The sequence below is a fragment of the Cebus imitator genome, unplaced genomic scaffold, assembly GCF_001604975.1.
Source record: "Cebus imitator isolate Cc_AM_T3 unplaced genomic scaffold, Cebus_imitator-1.0 Scaffold18, whole genome shotgun sequence".
NCBI classification, from domain to species: domain Eukaryota; kingdom Metazoa; phylum Chordata; class Mammalia; order Primates; family Cebidae; genus Cebus; species Cebus imitator.
In genome coordinates, this window is record NW_016107333.1 from 5,676,019 (window position 1) to 5,685,973 (window position 9,955).

The following is a 9,955-nucleotide window of genomic DNA, read 5'->3' on the forward strand; positions in this document are numbered from 1 at the left end:
TTGAGATGGAGTCTCACTTTCGCCCAGGCTGGAGTGCAATGGCGCAATCTCAGCTTACTGCAACATCCACCTCCCGGGTTCAAGCGATTCTCCTTGCCTCAGCCTCCCGAGTAGCAGGGATTACAGGCGCCTACCACCACACCCGCTAATTTTTGTGTTTTTAGTAGAGGCAGAGTTTCACCATGTCACGTTGTTAGTCTCGAATTCCTGACCTCAGGTGATCCACCTGCCTTGGCCTCCCGAAATGGGATTACAGGCCTGAGCCGCTGCGACCCCGGCATGGTTTTGTTTTTGTTTTGTTATTTTTAGCACGCCCACCTTTATTGCTCTTAGAGGGAGAAAAATTTGAGAAGCCCAGCCTTAGGGAAGCCTAGGAGGGAGGGGGATGGGGTGAGGTGCTAAGTTGCTCCCCCTTTTAGCTGTTTCACAAATTGAACTCTGATTCCTTGCCTATGAAGAGTGGCTCTATGGCTAGAAGTTTCAAAGCCACCACTCCTTCACCAAGGTCCCTTCTGATTGAGCCACCTGCTCAGGCAGGCAGGTGGCTGGGCTAGGCCAGGCTGACCAACATAATGGTCTTGATTGGGGTGGGTGGAGGCTCAGCAAGCTGACTGCAGCTGCCCCGATTCCTGAAGGATACTCTGAGATCAGTAGCCCTGCCTGGGAGGGAGTCTGACTCCTGGGCTGCACCTGGGGTGAGAACAGGTTTTCTATTCCTCCCTCTCTCCAGGCTGCCTCCCTCTGTCCCTCAGGCCAGCTCCTTCTTTTTCCCTTCTGGTGGATGTGTACCTCTGAACCGGGTCTCCTGGCTCTAGTCTCTGCTTCACTCCTCACTTCTTCCAGAGTTACACCTGCCACTGAGCCTGACAGCATATCCAAGCCCCCAAACACCCTTCCGAGGAGACAAAACTGATGCTCTTTGCAGATGCATCTTCTTTAAGTGGAAGACTCTGCAATGAAAAATTGAGGTGGCCAGTGACGAAACAATAACTAGGAAAAAAGTCAAGTGCATTCAGATGGGCCCTGTCCCCCACCCCCGATGCAGTGTCTCTCCTACAGGTGGGCAGCTGCCTAGAATGAGATGGGCTCAGAGCCTTGGCAGGCCCCAAGGCTGTTGCTGTAGAAAGGCTGGTCCCGGAGGTGATGGCAGAGTGCAGGCCTGGGAGGCAAGATTCTTGTATTAGAAGCCCAGCTCTCGGAGTCAAGAATTTGTTCTCGGCCAGGCGCAGTGGCCTCCCAAAGTGCTGGGATTACAGGGGTGAGCCACTGTGCCCAGCCTACTGTCCCCATTTCATAGAGGCTCCACTGCAAAGCCCAAATTTGGACGTAGCCTTGTGGAACTAAAAGGCCACCACTATGGGAGGCCAAGGCGGGTGGATCACGAGGTCAGGAGTTCAAGACCAGCTTGGCCAAGATGGTGCAACCCCGTCTCTACTAAAACTACAAAAATTAGCCCAACACGGTGGCAGGCACCTGCAATCCCAGCTACTCAGGAGGCTGAGGCAGGAGAATCGCTTCAACCCAGACAGTGGAGATTGCAGTGAGCCGAGATTGCGCCACTGCACTCCAGCCTGAGCGACAGAGCAAGACTCCATCTCAAAAAAAAAAAAAAAAAAAAAGAGAATGTGTTCTCTGAATTTGAGCAAATGCATGCCCCTCTGTGGACCCCTAAATGCTCCCGCAGGCGCCATCACAGGCAGTATAGAAAAGACTCAAGAGTGCCAGTGGGCTTCGGACGGATCTAGATTGAAATCCCAGCTGTGCCACTTGCTGGCTGAGGACTGTGTAGGCCTTCGGCAAGTTATTTAGCCTCCTGTAATATGATGGGGATCGTCATCTCTGCCGCACTTGGTAGTTGTAAGGATTAAAAGACATAAGGCATGTAAAGCGCTTAGCACAGAGCCTGGCACACAGTAAGCCAATAAACATAAGCAGCTGATTGTAAGTCACCAGAGTGAGCCTCTTACGAGGAAGACTCAAGACTTTCTAATTCTAGGTGGCCTCAGGCAAACCCAAACCACCCACCTGAAGTGGGCCTGGAAACTCTATCTTTAGACCTGTAATCTGGGGACAAGGTAGGGAGAAAGCAGACAGAAGGGAGTGAGAGCAAACGAAGAGGAGGGAGGACAGGAAAGAAGAATCAAGTGGCCAAGGAGGGGCCTGGCTTCCCCAGTTTGGGGTGAAAGGAAGGTGACTTGCCAGAAACTGCCAGGACAGTGTAAGCCCTCTCTCTTTTCCAGAGCCTTCCCTAGACCCACCACGGCAAGGCTTAGAGGGACAGGACCTGCTGAGAAATGCCACTCTGGCTGTCAACAGGGATGCTGAAGCCTTAGGTTACATCCAGACTCCAGAGCCCCACATGGTGGCCCTCCCACCAGAGTAGGCAGAGATGGTCATAGCCAGACTGATAACAAAACGACACGCCCATTCAGCCTGCTCACTCAGAGCCCAGGGACCCCTCTCTTGGGGTTCTAATCCTGACTTAGCAGGACACTCCCAGCTGCATCCTCACCTCTGAAACGTGCAGAGCTCACGCCAGGCTTCTTTCTGCCCCGAGCTCCTGCTTCTGGGCCTGAAGTTGTAACTAGGGAAAAAGCACTGTTCAGACTAAAGACAGGAGCCACAGATAAGGTGTTCCAATTGCCACCGACCAGCTGTGTGACTTTGTGGGTGTCACTTTTTCTCCCTGAGCATCAGTTTCCCTCCTCAGGCTAATGAGAGCAATGGCAAGGACCATCTCCAAGGTCCTCCCAACCCAGACAGAGGCCACACTTCACGGGATGCCTCTGAGCACAGAGGCAAAAAGGACCTGTCTCAGGAGAAGAGCCAGTGGGTTGGGCTGGGCTCTGAGGAGAATGCAGCGGATATGGCAATGGCCAAGGGTTATTATGATGATGACGATTATAATTAAAAATCACAGCTACAAACCCTTAGGCAATTTACAAAGAGCTTTCTCATTATCTCCCAGGATCGCAATTTGGTGAAGTAGGCAGGGCTGGATGGTGATTATTCACATTTGACAGATGAGGAAAGTGAAGCAAGATTAGGTGACTCGTCCAACCTCCTAAGTGCAGAGAAGGGAGCGCTGAAGAGGAAGCAGTTACTGAGTGCCTCCTGTGTACTACCCCACTACGCATGCTCATATGTTATTTTGATCAAGTCTCACAACCATGACACTACTGTAGGTGCTACTGTATCCATTTCTTTTTTTTTTTTTTTGAGACGTAGTCTTGCTCTGTCACCCAGCCCAGGCTGGAGTACAGTGGCGCGATCTCAGCTCACTGCAACCTCCACCTCCTGGGTTCAAGTGATTCTCCTGTCTCAGCCTCCTGAGTAGCTGGGATTACAAGTGCCCACCACTATGCCTGGCTAATTTTTGTATTTTAGTAGAGCAGGGTTTCACTATGTTGATCAGGCTGTTCTCGAACTCCTGACCTCAGGAATGATCCGCCTCGGATCACTCAGATTTGAAATGCAAATCTGATCAGGTGATCTGCCTGCCTTGGCCTCCCAAAGTTCTGGTATTACAGGTGTGAGCCATCATGCCTGGCCTACTGTCCCCACTTCATAGAGGCTCCACTGCAAAGCCTAAATTTGGATATAGACTTGTGGAAAAGGCCTGCACTCCTCCCCATCTTCCTGCATATACTGGGTCGAACAGTGTCTCCTCCCTGCCCAGATGTATGTCTACCTAAAACCTCAGAATGTGACCATATTTGGAAATAGGGTCTTTGCAGATGCAATTACTTAAGTTCAAATGAGGTCATACTGGACTAGGTGGGCTCTAAATCCCATATGACTGGTGTCCTTATAAGAGGAAATGAAACAGGGAGAAAGCCACGTGATGACAGAGGCAGATGCAGCTGCAAGCCAAGAAATGCCAAAGATTGCTGGCAACCACCAGAAGCCAGGAGAAAGGCAGGAAACAGATGGCCCCAGAGCCTCTAGAAGGAGCCAACCTTGCTGACACCTGGATTTCAGCCTTCTAGCCTCCAGAGCTGGGAGAATAAATGTCTGTGGTTCAAAGCTAGCTGGTTCGTGTGCTTCGTGATAGCACCCCTAGGAAGTTAATACACTGTGTATCCTTTCAGTAGCAAACCTAGGTAGGACCCTCAAACTCTGTTTTTCAGATTCCCACTCATTAGGCAGCTGTAGAGGAGGCTCTGGAGGCTACTCGTGAGAAGTCACTCTCACCTCTCCTGCACCTTCCGGGGCCAGGCTGTCCTGAAAACAGGCTGAAGACAGGCTTATAGAGGAAAAGGCTTCCTACAACAGTCTGTTCTAGGCATCTGACGACCCCAATGGGGCCTTCCCATTGAGCTTGTTTAGCAGCCTCTGTGTCCAGGTCTCCAGGTCAAAAGTCTTCCTCCTCCTCCCAGCCAACAATCCTCTGTCACCACCTGAAGAGCTGGGTTTTTGAAATGCAAATATGATGCTTCCTTGTTGGCTAAATCCTCTTCCCTAGCTCCCTACCATCTGTAGGACTTGGTCAGGCTCTTTGGCCTGTGCCAGATCTGTCCCCAGCCTTCCTCTCAGCCTTATCTCCAGTCATTCACTCCTCCACCCTCATCCCCGCCACTTATCACCTCCTATTCCAACCATGTGGAACTATTTGGGGTTCCCCTAAGAAGCCATTCTGCCTTTGCACACGTTGTTCCAAATACCCAGAAGGTGAAATCCAGCCCAAACATCATCCCTCTCCTCCAGGAAGCCTTTTCCTCCATAAGCAGCCACGCCCTGGCAGCTTGTGCATTGCCCTTGTGGTGGTATTGCATCTTTATGTGTCTGCTCCCACCCTCAGCCTATGAACACTGCTGGATTCATTTCTGTTTTTCTAGGCCTAGGGCCCAATACAAAGGCCTTCAAGAATGTTGAGCTGAAATTAGCCAGGTGTGGTGGCTCACACCTGTGATCCCAGCTACTTGGGAGGCTGAGGCAGGTGAATGGCTTGAACCCAGGAGGCAGAGGTTGTGGTGAGCCAAGATCTCACCACTACACCCCAGCCTGGGCAATAGAGTGAGACTGTCTAAGGAAAAAAAAAAAAAAAAAAAAAAAAGAAAAAAAAAAAAAAAAACCCAAAAAAAAAAAAAAAAAAAAAAAAAAAAAGAATGTCGAGCTGAATTGTGGAGTAGCCATAATGGTCACAATAGCTGACATGTATCAAATGTTTATTATGCACTCACATTATGCTAAGCATTTCATGTATATTATCTCATTTAATTCTCAAAACAATCCTATGAAACAGATACTAGTACTGGTCCTATTTTACAGTAAGAAAATGAGGAGATGAAATCACTTGCCCTAGTCCCCTCAACTAGCACATGGCAAAGCCTGAATGATTCCAGAGCCAATGCTAGTAACCACTACTAAGAATGGCAACCATCCCAATACCTTCATTTTATAGAGGAGGACACGTGCCAAAAGGGGAAAGTGATTGGCCCTCAGTCATGTAACAAGACATGGACCCAGATCTTTGGATTCCTCTTCCAATGCTTTTCCTCTTCTCATTCCAGCAGAATCCTAATCCAGGAGGACACAGAACCCCAGCTAGACTGTATCTCCTGAGGAGCTTCCTCCTGCCTCTTTCAGAGGAGAGCCCAGCATGGGCCTAGACACATGGCAAGTGCTCAAATCTATGGCCCAGAGATGGGAGACACAGCAGTGAAAAAGACAGGTACATCTACTTGAGAAAAGGCTGAGGCCTGCTTGGATTATACATTGTCAAGGCTTGAGATGAAACTTTGGGTATCATTTAGTGCAATCTGCCATTTTATAAATTAACTCATTTTGACAAGCTTATTGAACACAAATCATAAATCAGGCACTGTGTGGGACACTAAGGAGATTAGTAAGCAAGTTCCTGCCCACATGGCATTTACAGTCTAGGGAAGGGAGAAAGAAAATCCAACGACAATTACAAATTCCCACAGGCCCTGTGAGACACAGAGAGCTCTAAGAATACACAACAGGGAAAACTGACTTGGCCTGGAGAGCTGGCAAAGGCCCCCCTGAGAAAGTGACTATTGAGCTGAGGTATGAAGAGTGAGAGTTAATCAAGACAAGAAGCAGGGGAAGAGTATGCTAGACAGAGGAAACAGGATGTGCAAAATTCCAGAAGCAAAAGAGCTCATGGTGCCTAGATGAACTAAAAGGCCAAAGTGGCTGGTCTCCACAGAGGTGGGCAGGAACCGGATCCTCAAGGGCCTTATAGATCAAAGTAAGAACTGGAGAAACTGAGCAGATCAGGGAACCCCCTTGCTCAGAACCTGGTCCAGAGCAAGCTGTCAAAGAGTCACTGCACTCGTCACTGAAGGAGAAACTTGTCCCAGATCACAAGACCTGGGACTTGAAAGCAGAATTCCTACCTACCAGGTGGGGTCTGAGGGCTATTTCAGGCACCTGTGGGAGGGATGGGAGGCTTTCCAAATATTTCAATTAATAGACGATTCCCGGCTCCCTGTCTCTACCTCTCTTGAGCCTCCAGAGTACATAAGAATCACCCGTGTTTGTTAAAATATACATTGCTGGGCCATACCCCCAGAGTTATTGAATCCTAGATCTGGCATGAGAACCAAGAAACTGCATTTCTAACAAACTCCCAGGTGACTCTGCTGCTGTTGGCAAGGTGAAAGAACCACAGCTCTAGACTAGAGTATATAGGTGGGGAGATCAGTAGTGAGGACCATGGCCAGGATCTCTGGGGACTAGAAGGGTGGATTCCCAAACCTGGGTAACAATGAGACAAACTCTAGCAATCCGAGCAAGGGAAGGGGCCTCAAAGTCCCAAACTAGCCCACTAGCTGCTCAGCCAGGGAAATTGAGGCTAATGGAGTGTAGGCTCTTTCATATAAAGAAGCTTAATAAAAAGTGTTGGGTGAAGACATAAACACATAAAGGGGTTGACTAAAGTCAAAAGAAGATCCTGAGCTCACACCTGTAATCCCAAGACTTTGGGAGGCCAAGGGAGGCAGATCCCTTGAGGTCAGGAGTTCGAGACCAGCCTGACCAACATGGCAAAACCCTGTCTCCACTAAAAATACAAAAATTATCTCATGGTAACTTTGTGGCAAAAAAAAAAAAAAAAAAAAAAAAAATTAGGCTGGGTGTGGTGGCTCACACCTGTAATCCCAGCACTTTGGGAGGCCAAGGCGGGTGGATCACCCAAGGTCAGGAGTTCGAGACCAGCCTGGCCAACATGATGAAACCCCATTTCTACTAAAAATACAAATATTAGCTGGGTGTGGTGGTGGGCGCCTCTAATCCCAGCTACTCAGGAGGCTGAGGCAGAAGAATTGCTTGAACCCACGAGACAGAGGTTGCAGTGAGCCGAGATCATGCCATTGAACTCCAGCCTGGGCAACAAGAGGGAAACTCTGTATTAAAAAAAAAAAAAAAAAAAAAAAAAAAAAAACTGGGCATGGTGGCATGTGCCTGTAGTCCCAGCTATTGGGGAGGTTGAGGTGGGAGGAATCTCTTGAACCCAGGAGGCAGAGGCTGCAGTAAGCTGAGATCGTGCCAGTGCCTGCACTCCAGTCTGGGTGACAGAACAGGACAAAAGATCCCTGGCCCAGACTCCAGAGCTCATGAACTCCGGGCCAGCTTTCCCCATATCCTGGGAATCTGGGATTCAAGGAGGAGACAGCAAGCTCAGCTTTCCCCAGCCTCTGCTGCCTTTGGCAGGGAAACATTTTTAAGAATTGCAGAAATCTGCTGCTGGCCCCCAATCCTACCACCCATCCACCTTCCTTCCTTTTACACTTGCAGCTCCCTCCCTTTACACTCTAAATCCTGTGTCCTATATCCTGGCAAGCCAAGCAGCAAAGGGAGAGGTGACATTATGGGGAAGAACTGGAACCAAAGGAAGAATTCTTGCACTTGGATATCCTTCTGGCAGAATGATTCCTTCGTCCTGCAAGGCTCTACTTCTCTCTACCCTTGTATCACAGTCAAAATGCAATCTACCTACATTTCAGTACCAGTATCTGAAACCTACAAAGCCACAGACAAAATTCCCAAACTTCCTTTTCACTCCGTTTTTCAAAAATAGAGTGGCCCTGGACAGAATGTTTCTATCCTATTCCAGTTGGCAGCAAAATGCCACTTCTCTACAAACCCACATGCACAGACTAACATACAAACAACTACATATACATAAAAACAAATATACCAGAACTTGTAAAAACACACACACATATACATCAAGAGATGCACTTTCACTGTTCACCATACACTCAAATGTACAAGTAGTACACAGAGGGGACACATGCACACACACTATAGATCTAGAAATGCCTCACTGCACCAGTACTCGAAGAAAAGGGGTAAGGACATACCGAGAGGCATCTCTTTGAAAGTAGAGAGGTCTCCTGAGGAGGGATTCCTTGGAGTGAGGAGCTGGCCCTTTAAGAGAGTGGTTCTCCCTCTTAGTCCTTTCAGGGCACCTGAGCTTCTACCCACCTAACTACCCACCCACCCAGAGCGCTGCACGGGTGAGACTGGGCTCACAGGCTAGGTCTGGTGGGGGACTGGGGGAGCCCAACGGAGAAAGGTCCTGGCCACAATAGGAAATGAATCCCTGAACCAGCTGGTCACCAGCCTGGAAACTGCTGTTGCTATTACTACCACCCTGCACCCACACCCACATCCACATCCACACTCGCGCGAGCGCGCGTGCACACACACAAACACACACACACACACACACACACACACACACACAGGCTTCAGGCAGGACACGCCCTCCGCTCTAGCGCAGGTCAGAACGCAGGATCCGCTGTCAGACCCGTTCCCCACGGCCCCCGGGGTGTGGCCGCCCACCTGCCAGCAGGGAGCCTCCGCCCGACCGGGAAGGGACGCCCCCGCCACCGCCACCCTCCGCCCGAGCCAGGTGCCCAGCTCCCAGCGACGGCAGCTCCTGGATCGCCGCCTCCACCCCTTCCTCCTGGCAGTGCGAAGACAAAGCCGCGCACACGCACACTGGGGCTACGCGGGCGCACACCGGCCCTCACATGCGCACACCCGGGAGTCACACTGGAGCGCACACAGCGACACACACACACCCGCCACAGGCTCCAGCCACAAGCGAAGCCACGGGCACACGCTCTCGCCCAGAGGTGTACACGCTGCTGCACATTCGGACACACCCTCTCACAGGCACATTCACCGACGGACACACGCAGACACGCGCACCCTCACCCAGATGCGCACGCACCGCTCAGCCCTGGCGTGGGAAGACACACAGGCACACACTCTCACACGCGCACACACGGTGCACACACGCACGCGCGCACCCCGAGCGGCCGCTCGCACAGCTCCACGGGCACACGCGCGCTCACACCTAACACACACTCGGAGACGTAAGCCCCACACAAGAACCCGCGCCAGTTCCGACACTCACCAACCGAAGCCCGGGGCTCCAGGAGCCGGCCCGCCGGCCTGTCAGTGCCCGAAGATCGGAGATCTAGCCCGCCGCCCTCGGCAGCCAACCCACACGCACAGGCGGGACCCGACGCGGCGGGGACCCCGGGACGCAGAGGGGGACGGCGGGCGCGGCTAACCTGGCTGCGGCGGCGCGGCTTCCGGGCGCTGTCTCGAGGTCCTGGCGTCCAGCGGCCGCCCCGGCGGGCTCCTAGGCGCGCTCGAGCTGCGCAGAAATGCCCCGCTCGCTCGCGCGCTCGCTCCTGCTCTCCCTCCTACGGCGCTCAGCCCCCTCTTCGCCCGCCCCCCAACCCCACACCCCTTCTCCCCGCTCCGCCCCGCCCCGGCCGGCTCCCCTGGAGGAGGCGGCGGCGATCCCGGCCCCTCAAGCAGCCGCGGGCGGGCGAAAGAGCAGGCAGCGGCGGCGAGCAGCCAACGCCAGGGGAGCGCCGGAGCCGCAGGAGCTGCGGCCGCGCGCCGGTCCCCGGGGAGGGAACAAGGAAGGGGGCTGAGCCCAGCGAACCCTCCCGGCTCTGGG

The 9,955-nt window shown here is 52.0% G+C and overlaps 1 protein-coding gene across 2 annotated transcripts in view; it reads right to left on the reverse strand.

The window, feature by feature from the left end:
* EPB41L1 (erythrocyte membrane protein band 4.1 like 1) overlaps positions 1-9,657 on the reverse strand; it is a 145,148-nt gene extending 135,491 nt beyond the window's left edge. Inside the window, exon 1 of one of the 2 annotated variants that reach the window (XM_017512755.2) lies at positions 9,558-9,657. The gene's annotated coding sequence lies outside the window, so the exon portion shown is untranslated. The remainder of the gene's footprint in view (positions 1-9,557) is intronic. The other variant, XM_037732842.1, reaches the window with a different exon arrangement.
* Between the last annotated feature and the right edge of the window lie 298 nt (positions 9,658-9,955).